The sequence below is a fragment of the Orcinus orca genome, chromosome 14 (assembly GCF_937001465.1).
Source record: "Orcinus orca chromosome 14, mOrcOrc1.1, whole genome shotgun sequence".
NCBI classification, from domain to species: domain Eukaryota; kingdom Metazoa; phylum Chordata; class Mammalia; order Artiodactyla; family Delphinidae; genus Orcinus; species Orcinus orca.
Window position 1 is genome coordinate 18,238,108 of NC_064572.1, and position 19,295 is coordinate 18,257,402.

Below are 19,295 nucleotides of genomic sequence, written 5' to 3' on the forward strand. Positions count from 1 at the left end.
GGCCCAGCGGCCATGGCTCACGGGCCCAGCCGCTCCGCAGCATGTGGGATCTTCCCGGACCGGGGCACAAACCCGTGTCCCCTGCATCGGCAGGCGGACTCCCAACCACTGCGCCTCCTGGGAAGCGTGGTTACCCTTCTTAGTTTTCCTTCTAGGGCCCTAACTTTCTCTTAGAGGTTTGTCTTGTAACATAATCATAATATAAACCCAGGTGAAGTTTGGAGTGGGTGAAGCAAAAAGAGGAGAGATTACCACTGGATTTAGCTATTGGTCCAGGAGTGAAAGAGGGCTGGACTAAGCAACTGAGCCTCTCCAACCCAGTCAGTCTCCCTTTGGACAGGGGAATTCTCGTGTAAGGGACTGGCTGGGCCTACCCACGGAAGGGGGCTGGATCCATGGCTGAAAATGAGACTGAATGTCTGCTTGAGACTCCACTAGGGCCCGTGCCTGATGGAATAACCAAACCAAGCAGAGACTGATTGCTGGCAATCCCTGAAGAGGAAATCGGCTCTTTCCGAGACTGGGCCCTGAAGAGTTTACAGAATGTCTGAGGCCTTTATTTGAAAGATTAAGTCCTAAGAATTGCTTCTTGATCCCATCTTCCTGATTGGCTTCCTAAGAGCCAGCTCCATCATGGGGTAAACCTGATAGAGGTTTAGATGTTTTGAGACATTTCTGGCACATGGAAGTACAGACTGTAGCATCCTTAAGGAAAAAAATATATATATACTCATATATGTATGTATTGATAAATATATACGTAATTTCTCTCACTTTATTTTCTCTCTTTCTATACACATGCACACACACATGCACATGTTCACACACACATTGTTTTTTCTAAGGCTCGTGCATACCAATACCAAAAGCAACAAGGGAAGAAGGAGAAGCCCAGAGGTAACATGGAGTCAAGGCTTCCAGGTTCATTCTGCCACTAATTATGTGTGGCCTTGGGCGAGTCTCTCTGAAAAGTGACCTCCTGTTCAAGTAGTATGTTGCTGTGTGTTCAGAAAGACTGAGTGTTGAAAAACTGTAAATTCAAAAGTAGACAACACAATTCTACTGAGAAGCCATCAAGAGCACAAAGTACCTGTGAAGCGAAGGGATGGGAACGCTGACCTCTGACAGCTTTGGTTTTTCCTGGGTCTCATGGTAGATCCATTATTTCTGCTTGTGAAATAATCTAAGTCCAAGAGGCATTCTTAAACTTGGAAAGTACAATTCAATAGGAGGTATCACTATGCAGAAACGATCACTGTTAACATTTTTGTCTTATTCCTAATCTTTTTTCAATGCATGTGTGTGTGTGTGTGGTGTGTGTGCATGTGTGTGTGACTATTCTCTCTCATAGTTGGAGCCCATCAGCAGCCTGTGGCTTTCCCCACACTCATCTTGTATGTAGCATTCCACACATGATGAGCAATTTCTATTTTACTGATAATTTCAAGCAGATGAGATAAAAGGGTAGAAACTGCCTCAGAGAGCATGTAGCATTTTGCTTTAAAAGTTCCTTTCCTCTATTTAGCTCCTAGCTAAATCCTCTCTCCCACTGTATTTTCCCCCATGTAGGAAGTTCTGCTTCTCTTCTTAGCTTACAAATACCACAATCAGAAAATAAAAGGCTGGTATCTTGCTGAACAGCTACCATGTAATATCCAGGTGAAGGCAAATATGACGCCAACAAGTATTACATACATAAATGTATAGACATATATTATTTTCTGAGAACTATACTTATATTGTATACTTTATCTCCTCTTTCACTAATATATTCTGTTCATTTCCTCATATCATTAAATATGCTTCAAGAAAACATAATTTTCAAAGGCCTCCCAACAAGAGTATGAACTTTTTTTTTTTTTGTGGTATGCAGGCCTCCCACTGTTGTGGCCTCTCCCGTTGCGGAGCACAGGCTCTGAACGCGCAGGCTCAGGTGCCATGGCTCACGGGCCCAGCCACTCCGCAGCATGTGGGATCTTCCCGGACCGGGGCACGAACCCGTGTCCCCTGCATCGGCAGGCGGACTCTCAACCACTGCGCCACCAAGGGAAGCCCCAAGAGGGATCTTTTAATGTATGTTGGCCAAATGTCTTTGGCAATATTTAATAATCTTGGCAATAAAGTCCTATACTCTATAAAATCCATGATCTCTTAGACATTTAAAAAAATTTTATATGCTCAGTTTGTATTTTTCCCCTTTGTCTCTGTTGACCTACCCTTTCTAGCTGGGCCTGGCTCTCTGATACAAGCAAGGAACAAGACAAGCATTCAAGTAAGTGAGCTACCAAGAAGGCCTGCAACCCAAGCCATCTACCAAGAGCCACTAGGAGGATCAGTTTCCTATTTTCACTCCAAGGTTTCTGCCATCCAATGATGGTGGCAGGTAGGACAGGAAATTACAGATACCACTGTACTTATGCTGTTCCTTAAGCTGATGGACAAATAATAGGCAGGCATGATGCCCAGAAGGTCTCAAGTGTGTCACTCCGGGCACCCTTTTATTCACAGCCCCAAATGTTCCCTATCAACTCTCGGTAATGGAGCCCAAACTCCCCCCAAACCTACCACAGCTCTTCAAGTCCTCTATATAATCCTTCTTCTTTAATAAGCCTGTGTACCTGTATAGGTGGGAGAGATATGTTCTTATTACTGATGAGCTAATTTTTTGCTTAATTCTACCTCCGTAATACATTTTATTCTACCAAAAAATATAAATTATTTCCAATCACGAACAACCACATGAATCATGCCTTTTATGTAGAGAATATACATTTCTCTTTGTATTGCTTAGAGTAACAATCTCTCTATCTCAGGATACAATAAATAGCACCACTGCCATCTGCATTCATCTTTACCAAGCTGAGGGGAAAGGTTGCTACGAGCCAGGAAAGTGACAGCAGCACCAGAAGGTGCAGTGCCAGATGTGGGAAAGGGATAAAACCAGTGGCACTGGGACAGTTCCCGAGGTGGACCTTCAGTGCTGAGATGGGTGGGAGGGACATCTGTATCAGGAACTTCCTCCCTCCTTGGGAGTGTCCTTAGCAAGCCATAGCTGCCTTGCCCTACCAGCCTCAACCCAATGTCCTTTATTTTTCCCTCGGTGGCTCCCATTGCTGGAATGATAGCCTTGGCAGCTGGCAGGGTCAAGAGATGTGCACAGTTATACAGCCTCTCTTCACTCCATTCTGAGTCCTTACATAACCTCATAGTCTCTTGGGCTGAACAGAAATCCTGTCAAAAGCAAAAGGGATCAGAGAAAAGGAGGCAAAGAAGAGTTACAGGGCAGACTCCCTCATTCCCTCAAGTCTTGTCACTGATGTCTGTCACCTGGCAATAGTCTGAAATCCCCCTTTCCCAGCCTGTTCTCCTCCAGAGGCACTCACAGCTCTATGGCCCAGACAGCAACTACAATGAGCTGCCGACATGCAGGTCAAGGGAGGACTGACAAGATTAGTCTCATGTCCTAAGGACAGGGTGTGTGAGAGAGAGTGCCAAAGGCTTTCTCTACTCCAAAGCAGAATTTTATTTCTATTAAAAGGTCAGTTACTCAAATTCTACACTTAGATATATACCTGAAAGAACTGAGAACAGGGACTAAAACAGATACATGTATGTTAGTGTTCACTGCAGCGTTATTCATAATAGCTAAAATGCAGAAACAACACAAAAGTCCATCAACAGATGAATGGATAAATAAAATGCGGTATGTATATACAATGGAATATTTTTTTAGCCATAAAAAGGAATGAAGTTCTAATATACGTTACAATATGGATAAACATCAAAAACTTTGTTTTAAGTGAAATAAGCCAGCCACAAAAGAACACAAATTTCATGGTTCCACTTATGTGAAATATCTAGAATAGTCAAAATCATAGACAAAAGTAGACTAAAGGTTACTAGGGGCTGAGGGCAGAGAGGAATGGGGAGTTAACTGTTTAATTATTACAGAGTTTCTATTTGGGGCACTGAGAAAGTTTTGGAAATAGAGGTGATGGTCGCACAACATTGTGAATGTAATTCATGCCACTGAATTGTACCCTTAAAAATGGTTAATACAACAACTTTTAGGCCATATATATTTTACCACACGCAAAAAAAGATCAGTTAATCAAAATCAGTGAGCATTCATTTTCCTTGCTATTCACAAGCAGCCTTTTTAGATTCTGCCAAGTCACTGGAAATTTTTTTGATGTCATCAGATAGGCACACATTTTCTTTTCTCTTTCTGCATTTCCCCATTGTCTAATCCTCTGAATGACTTTTAGTAAAAAAAAAAAATTACATAACATTTATGGAGTCCCAGGCACTCTTCTAGTCCACATGAATTTAATTCATGTGAAAAGTACTATAATTATCATCCGTATTTTACTGAAGGAGAAGCATATGTCCTTCCCCAGTGTCACCCAGCAAGTACGAGCAGAACCAGAATTCAGTCATTCTTAACCATTACTCTATGGCATCCTTGGAACTCTGCAACAGACACTTTTAGGGAACTTGTGAAAAATCAAACTCATATTCTACCTCATACTGATTGAATCAGAATCTCTGAAGGTGGGGTCCAGGAATCTACATTTTAAAAAATATTCTCATATGTTCCAATTTGAAAACTTACTAGAAAGCTACAGGAGTCAGTGCCAGTATGGTACAGGCATAAGGAGAGACACATAGATTAATGGAACAGAAATGAAAGTTCTCTACACTCTGGCAGAGTATAGAGGAGAGGATGGACTGTCAATGGTTAGAGATGATTATATGAGACTGTAGAAGGAAAAATTCTTAGGAAACTATACTAAATTATCCAATTGAGAGATGAAGAAGACTGAACTGTGACAAGGGGTAAGAGAGAGGAACCACTGAAAATAACTCCGTGGCTTCTAGCTTGGGTGACTGCTAATAGAATAATGACATGTTCTAACAGAAAATATGGGAGAAAGAGCACATTTTTTGAGATGAGAAACAGGACAATGAATGATTTCAGATTTTCTGAATTTAAGCAGCCTGTGAAGCTTTCCAGAGTGGCTTGGCAATACTAGTCAAGAGGCATGGGCTAGAGATATAAATTTGGGATTCAGGCGCTTGCAGGTATTAACTGAAACTGGAGGAGGTGAGATTCTCTGTAAAGGTCAGAAAGACAAAGAGATGCGTTGAGCACAAAGCATTAGGGAATTCCTACATTTAAGGGGTGGGCAGAAAAAGAGGCACAATTAATGGGGGTTGAGAAATAGATGGAGAGGTAGGAGAAGAGCTAAAAGAGATTGAAAGGCAGACATTTCTAGGAGAATGTGCACCCAACACACCCATCAATAAAGTACTTATTATGATACTTCCAGTTGCAAGTAGCAGAAATCCACTTGAGCTAACTTAAGTGGAAGAGGAGAGTTTAATAAATAGATTCAGGAGTGTTTCACTCAATCTAAAGGCAGACCATGTGGCTGGGCCTCACAGGGGGCTAAAATCAGGAACTGGACAGCTGTCAGGCACCAAGGGGGATATCTGCTCAGTTTTCTAAGCAAGTGCTTCATTTATCTCCCTGCAGACTCTTTGCTTTTGCCCACCTCACAGTGTCTGATTTACCTATTGAGTAGTTCTCTGAATCCCAGTTCCAAGTCATTAGAAAAAGAATCTGATTGGCCCCAGTTGAGTCAGGTGACCACCCATAATCCTATCAACCATGACCATGGTGGGGGATAAAGGAAGATACACAGAACAAACGTGGCAGCCATGATTCACTTCTGTGAATAAAGGTAGTAGTTCTCAGAGAAGAACTGCTCTGAATTTGGCAGAAGTCCCCAAAGATATCTACTTCAACCTTAATCAAAGTGACTAAACAAAGATTTAGTTGCCCATTCATGGAGGCATTAATTAAAGCGAAAGTTGTGAGAACCCTGACTCGTTTTCTCTCGTCTCTGTTCCTATTTCCTTTCTTAGCTCAGAGGGAAAGTTTCATTAATGTCCTTGTGGGTTTCTCCATTACAGAGACAAGAATAAAAGAAATTGCTTGTGAAATGCCTTGACATCCTTAGGACAAAGGATCTAAACAAATACCAAGGATTTTTTATTTTTTTCTAGGGAGAGCTAGAGCTTTCCTGTTGTTTTTGCCTTTGGCTGGGTCTCATTGATTTCCCAAATTGTACTTGCTGCTTTCTGGCTTTCATTAATCAAACTGCCACCTGTGATAGACTGCTGGCCCCTCATCTTATTCTGATTAATTCCATTCTCACATTCATCTCTCTGGCACAGTTTGCAGTGGATGATTTGCTAGGGGCAGAGCGCGATGGGAGATGACTAGAGATTTGGAGTAGTGGAGTCTTCTCCTGAATCTGATTGAGTCTATCTGTTAACAGAAATACTCCGCCCCCCCCACCCCATTCCTTCCAGTTCTAAGAATAGCAGTACCAGCTGTACTTGCCTGAGCCATATCTAAATTAATAAAATAAAGTGGGATTATTGACATTTTCTTGCTTCAACTAGCAAATGTGCATCTTTGAATTTTTATCAACTAAAATGCTCTTATAATGGAACATTCACAGAAATGGGCTTGACATAAAAATGATAATGCACACTTTACTCATGCTAATTATGCATTTGTAGTCCTCTTATTTATGTTGTTCTTTTATCTATTTTGCATTTTAGAAATTAGTATTAAACTAAGGCAGTTATAGGAAAGCAATGTAACTTAGTAGTCAGGAAAGGGGTTTTGTGGTCAGACTTGTGTCTTATTGCCAGTTCTACTACCTAGAACCTAGGTGACCTGGGGGAAATTATTTAACCTTTCTGAGCCCTCCTTTATATACCTGCTATTATGTTCTTTCGAGGTTTAAATGATACATGCAAAGAATGCACCATTAGTATCTGACACATAGCAAAGGCTAATTAATGTTAGTTCAAAAAGGTGTTTTGGTGAGGAGAGAGTGACTTCTCAGCCACACTCTTCAGCATCTTTGTTTCAGATGTCGAGATAGAAGAAGAGTTTAATATGCAGATAAACCCAAGAGAGATCTGGGAGCCTGGTTTAGCAGGGGAAAATAGTGGACTACTTGCTGGTGGAAATGGGGTCAAGCTCTCTTTTGCATCACATAGGAGAGTGTGAAAGAATTAACAGTTTGAGAGCCGGCACATTCTTTACACTTGGGATTGAGCACATCTGAAGGTCTCAGGGGCTGGTCCACTACTGTCTATTTGCGTGAAGGCCTGAGGAGGCTCCTGGGCAAGAACTCTTCCAGGTTTGAGGGACTGGAAGCTGCAGGCCAGGCTCAGTAAGGAAGGAGACATTGAATGCATCTGGTACTCAAACGTCCTGTGGTCCAGACTGTGGGTCTCATGCTTAGACTAAGATTAAAAGATAAATGACCTTCATTTACACCTTTGTTGGATACTGTTGCTGTGATGCTAATTTTACCCTCTTAAGATGTAGCCTGGGAAATAATCTGCACCTAACAAATGTTTGTGGAATAAATTTCTACTAATTAAGCAAGTTATATGTATTATACTTGCGTATTGTCCTTTTTTATTTATTTTGCTTCTAGGGATTAATATTGAAGTTAAAAAGTTCAAAGGAATCTGCATGGTGTAAACATGGGCTTTGGCATCTGAGAGGGACCTGGGCAAGTTACTTCATGTCTCCATGCCTTTTTAATTTTATCTATAAAATAGGATTATTGGGAGATCTAATTGGACGATGTGTGAACGTGGGCCTGACCCTAATAATGGAGTTTTCTGCATAGCAATAATCAGCCATACATTGCTTAGCAAGGATTCATGTATACAATTGCTTTTCCCTCTTCTCATTGTTGAAGATAGAAACATAAAAAGTAGAATTCAAAATTCATGTAAAATTAATGAGGAAAGACATCTGCAATGAGAGGAGCAATTTGATTCATTTGTGTAATAAATTATAATAATTTAATTGTGAAGAATGTGCCTCATACTTATTTAATACTTTCCAAAGTTTTTAGCAGTTCTAGGTTCATTTAGGTAGGTGCTCAGTAAATACATACTAATGTACTGATTTGGGGTGCCCCTCACAATTTCAGATAATAATAATAATGCAGTAAAGCCACTGACTAGGAGTCAGGAGAATTGGGTCAAGACCTAGTTTTGCCACTAATTAGCCACATGACCTTGGATAAGCCTTCAGGCCTTAGCATATCCTTCCTTAAAATAAAGAGTTTCCTCCAAATTCTTTCCAGGTTGAATATTCTATATTTTTACATAGCCTCTGAAGACCTAGAAGAGTGTTTTTCATGAGGGACAAAAGGAGCATAGAAAGCACATAGGAGGGCCCCAATATGAAAATTCACAGTATCACGGGCACTAACACTACGTGAGAATCAGAGAAATAATAACAGCATGAACAACCATTTGAGTGCCTATCAAGTTTCAAGCACTGTGCTTAGTGCTTTACAAACATTATTTCATTTCATCCTTATAATAACCCTGTGAAATAAGTATTAATAGTCCAAATTATAGCCAAGGAAACTGAGTTTTAGACACTCAAAATTTTCAGTGACCACTTGCCTCATATACTAACCTGAGAATCTGGTTTGCCCTTCTTATTAACAAAGAGAACTGAATTCGGTATTGGAATTATGTCCATAGCCTTGGTTTGTTTATCATGGTTCTTAACCTTTATTGAGCTACAGATTCCTCAGGGAATGTGATGAATGTTGTATGGATGGCAGCAGAAGTCACAGACCCTTTGAAGCACTTTTATTGTTTAGAACATCTCTCAGATAAAGAGACAAATTCTGCCCGTGATCTTTAATGGCAGCCTAAGAGGATCCAAGAACATCTCAAGTAACTGTTCAGACAGTGCTTCAAAGATTAGCAAGGTGATAAAAATCCTTGTCACTATTATCCTTTCAGGATATCACGTTTTCTCATTTCTTAAGTCTCCTTCCACCCATGAATCTATTTCACTGAGGCTAGAGTGCTTACCTTGGAGCAATAAAAGTTAAATCATTTGTGCTAGATGATTGCATTGCTTTTGATCTACTTCTCCATGGGCTTCAATTCTAGATCTTTACCACATCCCCCCTGGATTCGGTGGGTAGGGATGATTACTTTATACTTACGGGTATTTATGATAAGCTTGGTGATAGCACTTCAGCCTTATTCCAACAACTGCAATCTGTCCAGGCTGAATTAGATTATAAGGGGCTACCACCCTGCCATTTAAAGGCCCTGCAACTGAAAACGGCCAAGAGCCAGATGATGCAGGACCTTATTTGCATTAGTTTGAACTATATACTGAGGGAAACCATTAGAGTTTGAAGCAGGGGAAATATGACCTGATCAGATTTGATTTTCCAAAATGGCACTATGACTACAGGAGGAAAAGGCTTGGAGAAGATTCAGAACTGGCAGAGTAAAACTAAATAGGAGCCTTAGGTCATCCCATTTCCCTTTGAGCTCCCTGAAGGAGAGACCTTGTAAATCTTTCTCTTGATGGTGTCCACAGCACCTAGCACAGAGCCTAGTACAGGGTAGACTGTTGAATTAATCAGTGATCAAATAAAGAACTAAAAGCTCCTTGAAGGCAAGAAGAGTTCTTTGTCACTGAGCAATTTATGAAAGGCTACTGTTTACAAAGAATGGTCTTGGTGCAAAAAGTGCAAAGTAGCACAGCATCATTTTCAGTAAATTATAAGTTCCTGAAAGGCAGCAGCTGTAACTAGTTTTCTTTGCATCTCTGCTTGCTCTTCCTCCTAGCACCTAGCACAGTTATTTGTACACAATAGGCTAGTAACAAATGTTTACTGAATGAAAATTCTATTTGTAGGCTAGTAGAGTTTTTTTTTAAGCCAACTGCTGAAACATCATTTTCCACATTCTTAGATCTTTGTACAATTACCAGTCCCTGGTAATTAGTAGAAAGTAGAAAATTAGTAGAAAATTAGTAGAAAATTAGTGGGGCTGATTCTAGAGTTACAACAATGAAAACCTGAAAGAAGTAGAAACAAAGAATGCCCAAGTTGGAGAAGGCTTTAGAGGTCATCTGATCCAACTCCCTGTACTGTGAACAACAGTACAACTACTGTGGGTATTGCTTTCTATTTTGGTCTCATGCTTGACCCCCGTGCTTGACTTCACTGAGCTCTGTCCTCATTTCTTTCCAGTTCTGAGTGGTGCACATCTGTATGACTCTACTACATTCATTTGAAAATATAAAAATAGGATGAATTCCTGGTGTGATGCAGTGACTGTCATTCATCTTGGCTCAGATCAACTTCTTTAGCATTACTTAAAGGAGGGCCTTCTGGGTCAGGAAGTGCTGAAAGTTCTACAAGTAAGAATGTACAATCAGTATGTTTGGGGCTTCTTTGTGGGATTTTGCAGAATGTGCCGCTTGCCCCTCCCAAGTACTTTAATAAGCAAAGCAAAGGCAGCTAGGGTGGATGTTGGGACTATGTAAATTCACTAGTTAATAATTTGATCATTAATATAGCATTCCTGAGCTCTCCAGTGGAATTTTTATACCTCTTATCTATTTATGAAATATTTCCATAGATCCTTTTTATTTTGGTCAGTGCTTGCTTTTCCATTTAAGTTCTTTAGAATGTCACTAATGAACACTTACCCTGTGACAAGCACTGTGATTTGTGTGATGGGCCATGCAAACAAGTATAGGGTTTGCCCCTGTAACAGAATGTTTGGGTTGCCAGCAACAGAAAAATTGACTAACTTGTTGCAAGGCTATCAGGTTGTTCAAAGAAAAGCTAGAGTAGCAGGCTTGACTAGAACAGGATCTGGTAGATCTAGGGGGCCAAGTTAGCAGAAGATAGACAACTTCCCCAGGACACTGCCACTAGAACAAATCAACTGTTTTTCCCTATGTTTGTGACACTTTGTTCAAGTTTCAAAGCCCTGGGAAAGAATTCCAACTAGCCTTTGAGTCACTTACTTACCCTTAGGGAGAGGAAGTGCAGAAAGCTCTGATAGACTGTCCTATCAAGACCACACACAATGGAAGAAAGATAACTTCCCAAAAGAGAAACAAGCTTCTGTTTCTAAAGTAGGAAAATGGATACGGTAGCCAAAAACCAACATATGACTACTACAGCTGGTTTCCCTGAAGATTTTACAATTGGGCTTGGAAGATGTCACATATGCTCATGAAGAGTTAAAGGGGTAAGGGTTGAATAGCCAAACAAATTAACAGCACAAATACCTCAAAGTAATGGTCTGATTAAATCTCATATATTGCATAAATAGTCATACTGAGGATAAAAGCTGTGAGTTTAGAGAAAAATAAGTGACTAGGGAAACTCAGGCAGTTCTCACAGAGAAAGAGCAATTTAAGCTGGGCATGGTAAGATGAGTAGAATTTGACTAGGTGGGGTGTTGTTCATCAGGTATTCACTCCTGGATAGATTTAAAATAGAAGGTCCACTTGAGGACACGGGGAGGGGGAAGGGTAAGCTGGGACGAAGTAAGAGAGTGGCATGGAAATATATACACTACCAAATGTAAAATAGATAGCTAGTGGGAAGCAGCCACATAGCACAGGGAGATCAGCTCTGTGCTTTGTGACCACCTAGAGGGGTGGGATAGGGAGGGTGGGAGGGAGATGCAAGAGGGAGGAGATATGGGGATATATGTATTCGTATAGCTGATTCACTTTGTTATAAAGCAGAAACTAACACACCATTGTAAAGCAATTATACTCCAATAAAGGTGTTAAAAAAAAATAGAAGTTCCAAGGTTAGAATAGTTCCTGGAATTAAGTGCAAATACTAATTATTGAACAGCAAAAGATAAGACATACAGCATACTTAGAATACAATCTTTCCCACAGTAAGTACTTAAAAAATGTTAACTATTGTTATTAACATTATTATCATCATTATAAAACTATTCTTCCAATTATACATCACATGGATTTTTATATGTCTCCAAGAGTATATATCTCTGCCTTATATGTTATAGAGTCTGATATAAACATCTGCCAAAGACTATGTCCCTGAACTGATTGAAAACTGATCTCTGGGACTCAGATTTAAAAGAGCAGCCAGGGCAGCTATAACTAGATTTTCACCTAAATTAGCCAGGATATTTTTAGATGCACCAGGTTGATACAACCATACCCTCTCTAGCTCACTGTTCTAGTGTTGTCACTCTCCCTAACAAGACATCCTTATTTGTGTCAAATCAAGTTATTCTGCTGTAGTATTTACACTGCTAACCCCTGTAGAAATGGAAAACAACCTGTCAGCCTCCTCCTCATAATAATTCTTACACTTGAATGCTATTGTCACTTTTTGGCTTCTTCCTCTCCAAGCTAAAAACACCCTGGCTCCTTTCATCTTTCTTTACAGCGTCCCAGCTTTTAAAAACGCCGTTGTTGTTGTTGCTTTATTTCGGGATCAGTTTCTCCATATCCCCTTTTATACTTACTAGAACAAAATTATACAGAGTAGGTGATCATAGGGAGTTCCCATGAATAGGCCAAGAGGCCTCTCAAGAAATAATAATAATGAACAATTGCGGAGTGCTTATTATGTCCCAGGTATTGTGCTGAACAATTTACATACATCCTTTAGTAGTCAAAATACTTCTATGAATTAACTATTATTATCCTTATTTCAAACGTATGCAAAGTTTCAGAGCTAGTAAATGGATACGCAGGACAGTTATTAGATCTGTTCAATACCAAAACCTGTGCTTTTAACCCCCATGTTATATTCCAGTCTGTTGAGTTTGGGACCATGGTAACAAACAGATGATTGGATGATCAAGGTCCCAAAATGCTCTACCTTAGAGCAGTGCTTCTCCCATTTTTCCCACCCTAGTATTCAGAAGACCTGGGGAGAATCACTACGTAGTCTATCAGAAATGGGAGAAATTCTTGGAGAATTCATCTTTTCTTTTAAAAGTTCATGTATATCTTGTATTCCATTTAATAATATATTCATGTTTATTCAAATATAAAAAAGTTAAAATTACAAACACCAAAGTAAAATTGAATCTCTAAAAAGGTACATCATATTTATGACACTTTGAGTTCTCTAGGACTACGGGAAGCCCAAATGGAGAATTAGAGCCATAGCACTGGCTACAATAACTTTAGCATGGGAAATATTTCAAAGAAGTTGTAATGCTTTTCCTTAGAACCCCCTCCCCAATCATTTTAGCAAAGCACCATAAGAGATCAAGCATCACTCAGAATTACATCCTTATGTGCCCTCTAATATACACTGTTTGCAAAATACCTGCTAATATAACTCAGTGCCTATGGTATGGGGTTGTTTAGAATAATCTAGGCAAAATTTTAGGGACATCTACCTAAAATGATGATTGTCATTTTAAAATGATTGATCTGTTGTTGCCTTTCATTGTGGTAATAATTAAATATTATGGAAGAAGTGGCTGTTAAGCTCATTCTGAGTTTGCAACAATAGTGTGAAGTTAAAAGAGAAGGAAAATGTTTTCTGCTTCATCACCCTACTTTCATGGTTGTATTAGTGGTATCAGTAGCTCTCCGTGAGTATTGGTTGTTGGAGCAGGGAGGAAAGCCTGCACTGAGCTCCTAAAGTTTGGCCCCAAGCAAGGGTGATCTTATAATCTATCATTCAAACTGGGGCATTCTGGAGAAAGAAAGGGGGCACTATTAATAATTCGGCCTAGACAACAGTCATAAACTGGGACTGTTCCGGGCAAGGTGGGACACACCGTCACACTACCCATAACCAATTCTTTACATGGAGTTAAAGGCCAAGGATGGTTGATTATACTAAAAACCTAATGTTATCCTATCTAATTTCAGGTTGCTTTTTGGTGACACTTATGACTAATTTTTAGATTTGGGTGAGAGCTGTGGGCTCTCAAATTTTAAAAAGCCCTCTGCCCCACCCCTGCCAATTCCTGTACCAATGTGACTTTCTCTTTCCCATACTGTAAGTGTTTGTATGTCTACTTACCAAAAATTACATCTAAACTAGCAACATCATTGTTTATTCATATCCAATTTATGTTCTATTTTGACCGTGGGATTTTTTTTCAGCAAAAAAGTGGTTAGTCACTTTTTCATCTTAAATCTCAGTATGTGTGTGTTTGCTCCTAATTGTACTCTATATAACTATTGAATTTCCATTTTATTTTTGAAGGATTTTTTTCAAAAACAATTTACAGTAAATTTGATTCCTGTCTTTTAAAGTGTTGGTAATCCTTGTCAAGTTAATCCAGATGGCATCTTAATTAATAGTTGTCAGTATCCATCACAGGACTGCTTAATGTGACACCAATGAAAAAGCCTTCCAAGGTCACTCTAATTGCCATAACAGATAAACTCTCAAATCTCAGTGACTTAACAAAATAGAAGTTTTTTTTTTTGTTATTGTTTTTTTACTTCGGTCAAAACTAAAATAGTTATTCCTAACCAGCAGGTTGACTCTCCTCTGAGGAGTGGTCGAGAGATCTAATTTTATTTCACCTTATTGTTATTAGGCTAGGCATGGAGATGGTACACATCACGTCCAGCCATCGTCTATTGGCCAGAATTTAGTTGTATGACCACACCTCCTGAAAGAAGTTTTGGAAATGTAGTCCAGCTGTAGTTCCAGAAAGAAGAGGAAATAGGTTTGGTGAACACCTAGGCATTCTATGCCACGGAAGTGATTTTTCTATACTATTTGCTTGGCACATTGAGCAAGAACTGTACTTAGTAAGATAAGTTCAGAATCTAGTCTGTACCATATCTCCTTAGTGTGCAAATAGCATAGATCCTTAAGCTTTATTAAAGTCACTGCAGAAGCAACAGATCAAACAGAGTCGGGTACAACCTTGAATAATTCACTTAATCTTTATGAGCCTCAATTTTCTCAACTGTAAAATTTAGGCAAAAGTACCTAACGCCATTCCTGGCACATAGAAAGCTCTGGTAGTTGACTATTTCTTATGGTTTCACAAGGGAATATGCTACACACCAGTATTCAATTCATTGTAGTCTTTGTTTTGTTTTTGTAGTATCTTTCCTACCAAGGAAGCTAAATTAACTGGTATCTAATGGACATACCCACCCTAAGGCATAATATTACCTTTCCCAGTGCCCAGGGCTTCTTTCAGTCCTCCAAGAGTTATCAAGCAATAACTGATGGCCCTAATGCCACCTTATGCCTGCAAGGTCCTACTGATAATCTATCTATTTATCAATTCATGGTTCAGTTATTTCTTTATTCTAGTCAGAAAATTTCCATTTTCTCTTATTAAAAGCACTTTATTCTGGGTTATCTCAGAGTTCCTTCATCAGATACTTTTATAAGATACAGTAAATACTAGTTCAAGAATTACTGCCAATAACAATTGTAAATTGTTCAAAATCAAGAACTGTCTCCAGGCCAGGTTCCCATTAGACATTGTTTTCTGGCAGTGTATATACACTGTCATTTTTATTTTTACATTTCCCTTCAGGAAAGAGAATGTCATGGGCTTATGGAGGGAGGGAAAAACACACAATAATAGGCACTTACCTACATTAACTCATTTTTTTTCCAGTTCTATTGAGATATAATTGACATATAACATTATATTAGTTTAAGGTATACAACATGATGATATGATGTATTTATATATTATGAAATGTTCATTATGAAATGAACATTAAGTTATTTTATTCTCACACATATAATCCTATTAGGTATTGGCACCCTCATTTTAATAAAATGAGTAAGCCAAAATTCAGAGAGATTGGTTGACTTGTCCAGCTTTGAGGGAAGCTTTAGGTTTTACAGGAAGACACATGCCCCTTTCTAATCCAGAGTTTCTCAAGGTGTGTTCCAGGTGCTATAGACTTTCAGAATCATCAGAGCCTCAAGCAAGATCTTTGGGACAAAAATCTTGGAGGGGGGATCTCAGAAACCTGCATTTTAAACAATCATCGCAGGTAATGTTGGAGCCATAGTACAAACCAGCTGGTCTCTACCACTGTTATCCCTACTAAACCTACTGTTCCACAGAAATCAGTCTAGCTGAGGTATGCTATGACCTGCTGCAACTTAACTCCAATGGACATTCTCACTCCTGATTTTAAAGTCTCTCACCTTCATTTGATGATACTGATCACTCCCTTCTTGAGAATTTTGCTACCTTGGCTACCAGGAGTAGCAATTCCTGCTCATGATTCTACATGCTATTTCTTTTCTATCCTCTACACAAGACCTTCTTCTGCCTACACTTTAAATGCTGATATTCTCCAGAGTTATGTCCAAGGCCTACTGCTCCCCTCATTCATACTCTCTTCCCACAGGGTTGCTATGACCTCTTACCTGCTGTTTGCTTTTCCTGCCCAGAGATTCACACACACCTACCCACTGATCCATTACTTCAATATGCAACATACCCCAAACAGAACTAATCATTCACACACATGTACTGAACTACTTTACTTTTGAAAGGAATCTATTAAACTTTTTATTGAAATATACATCCTGAAAAGAGCACAAGTCATAAGCTTGGATCACATATCAATGAACTTCCAGAAAGTAAACACACCCATGTAAGCAGCACCCACGTCAAAAAAAAATAGGCCAATAAATACCAGCAGCCAGTAGCCCTCCTCATGACCACTTCTAATCACTATCCTCTGCATTTTAAAAGTATTGCTATCCTGACCCCTAATGCCATAGATTAATTTTGCTTGTTTTTGAATATCACATAAATGGAATCATAGAGTACATGTTCCATTTGTACCTGGCTTCTGTAACTCAATAGTATGTTTATGAGATTCATCCATGTTGTTGTATGTAGCTATAGCATGTTTATTTTCATAATTATGTGATATTCTATTATATTAGTAAACCACAATTTTTTTTCTATTCTGCTACTGATGGACTTTTTTGTTATTTCAACTTTGGGGCTATTATGACTAGTGAAGCTGTAAATTGTCATACACGATTTTTGGCAAACCTATTACATATATATATATTTTTTTGTGGTACGTGGGCCTCTCACCATTGCGGCCTCTCCTGTTGTGGAGCACAGGCTCCGGACACGCAGGCCCAGCGGCCATGGCCCACGGGCCCAGCCGCTCCGCGGCCCGTGGGATCCCCCCGGACCGGGGCACGAACCCGTGGCCCCTGCATCGGCAGGCGGACTCTCAACCACTGCGCCACCAGGGAAGCCCTACTACATATTTTTGTTAGGCATATATCTAGAAGTGGGATTTCTGGCTCAAGGTTATGTGTAAGTCTGACCTGAATGGATATTTCCAAACACTTTTCCAAAGGATTGTGCCGATTTATACTACTACCAGCAGCATACGAAAGTTCCAATTTTCCCATCCTCATCAACCCTTGATATTGCTTGTCTTTTTTTTCATTTCAGCCATTCCGGTGGGTATGCATTTAATTTGCATTTTCCTGAAGACTAATCACTAATCATTTTTGCAAGTTCTATTTCATTATATTGGTGCTAGAACTAGAAATCTGGGCCTCATCTATGACTCTCTCCTTCCTTTACCCTCATATGCTAATTTTACCACATAAATACTTCTCAAATCCTTCAGCTCACTGCTATCAATTAATTCCAAAACCTTCATTCAGAGCTTCATTACTTCTCAATTTGTTTACCTCCACAGCCTCCTAAGTAGTTTCTCTTCTCTTAGTCCCCAAATAAATCATCCATAAAGCTATCAGAATGATCTACTCTAAACCAGAATCTGCCATGTTTCTGCCATGTTTAACCATTTCCATTTCCATTTCCCCACCTCCTCTAAAAGAAAGCCTAAGCCTCTGAAAATAGCATATAAAACCCACCAGTGTCTGGCTTTTTTGTCCTCCCATTTGGCCTCATTGCTCATTATTTTCACTACTATCTCCACACTCCAATGCCAAATTTTCTTCCTAGTGTCTCTTTTCCTCAAAAAGTGCTGTATCTTGCACTTTCTCACTTCAAAATCCATCTCATACGTCCTGCTCTGCTCCTAGAAAAGTTTCAGTTTACACTAAGTCAAAGAAATGGTTGCTAAAACCTTGAGGTATTTCCTCTTCATAGGATGTTTATATTTTAATGGAGACTGAAACGCTAGTCTCTAATTGTGGAATTTCTAGCATTAGTGTGCATGTGAAATAAAAACAAAACTACACCATGAAGCTTGCACTCTATACATAAAAAAAGCCCTGTGAAATAACAATTCTTAAGTATATTTAGGAAAGAATAAATCTGTAGCCTTAAGTAAATCATTCCACTAAATTCCAGATGGATCAAAGGTTTAAATATAAAAAACGAAACCAGAAGAATGTTAAAATACCTTTTAAGATAAGGTGATCATATGGAAAGCCTCTCTAAACATCACAAAAAAGAAACTATGAAAGAAAAGATGGATAAATTTGATTCCATGGGGGTGAAAAAAACATGAATGTAAAAAGAAAAAACATTATAAATACGACTGAAAGACAATGGTAAACTGAGTGTGGGGCACTAAGTTCTCTAACCATAGTTGTTGACTGCTATAACTGGTACAGCCTTTGTGGAGAATAGTGTAGCACTTTGTGCCAAAATATAAAACGTTCATTTACTGAGCAATTTCATTTTGGCGTCATTAAGATGGTGATATATATTGATGGAATGATTATGGCTTATTACTGAATGGAGGACATAAGTAGATTATAGGCTGATTTTAAAGCAATTTCATTTGTGTATAATTATTAAAATGATATATATAACATGTTATATATATATATAACATGTTTTTATATATATATATATAACATGTTTTTTATATATATATAAAAAACTCTATGTGTGTGCTTATGCACAGAGAGGTGGAGATCTTCGAGGACCGTTAGATTCTTTTTTCTTTTTTTTTTTTTTGCGGTACGCGGGCCTCTCACTGTTGTGGCTTCTCCCGCTGCGGAGCACAGGCTCCGGACGCAGTGGCCATGGCTCACGGGCCCAGCCGCTCCGCGGCATGTGGGACCTTCCCAGACCGGGGCACGAACCCGCGTCCCCTGCATTGGCAGGCGGACTCAACCACTGAGCCACCAGGGAAGCCCGAGGACCGTTAGATTCTAAGGCACGAGGACAGAGACACTATTCTCTCTTGCCGTGCCTGCCACACAGTAGGTATTCAATAAGTATGTGAGGGAGGAAAAGGGAGTGTAGGAGGAAGGAACGGAAAAATTATTTGTCAAAATGTTTATATTGGTTTATAGGCTTTGGGTTGTTTTTACTTTTAACATTGTACTTTTCTATACGTCCTTGATTTTTTTCCTCCATGGAGCATGTATAATTAGAAAAACAATAACAAAGCTATTTTTAATAAATAAAAGCTTTGTAGCTGGATAATTATTGGTCAG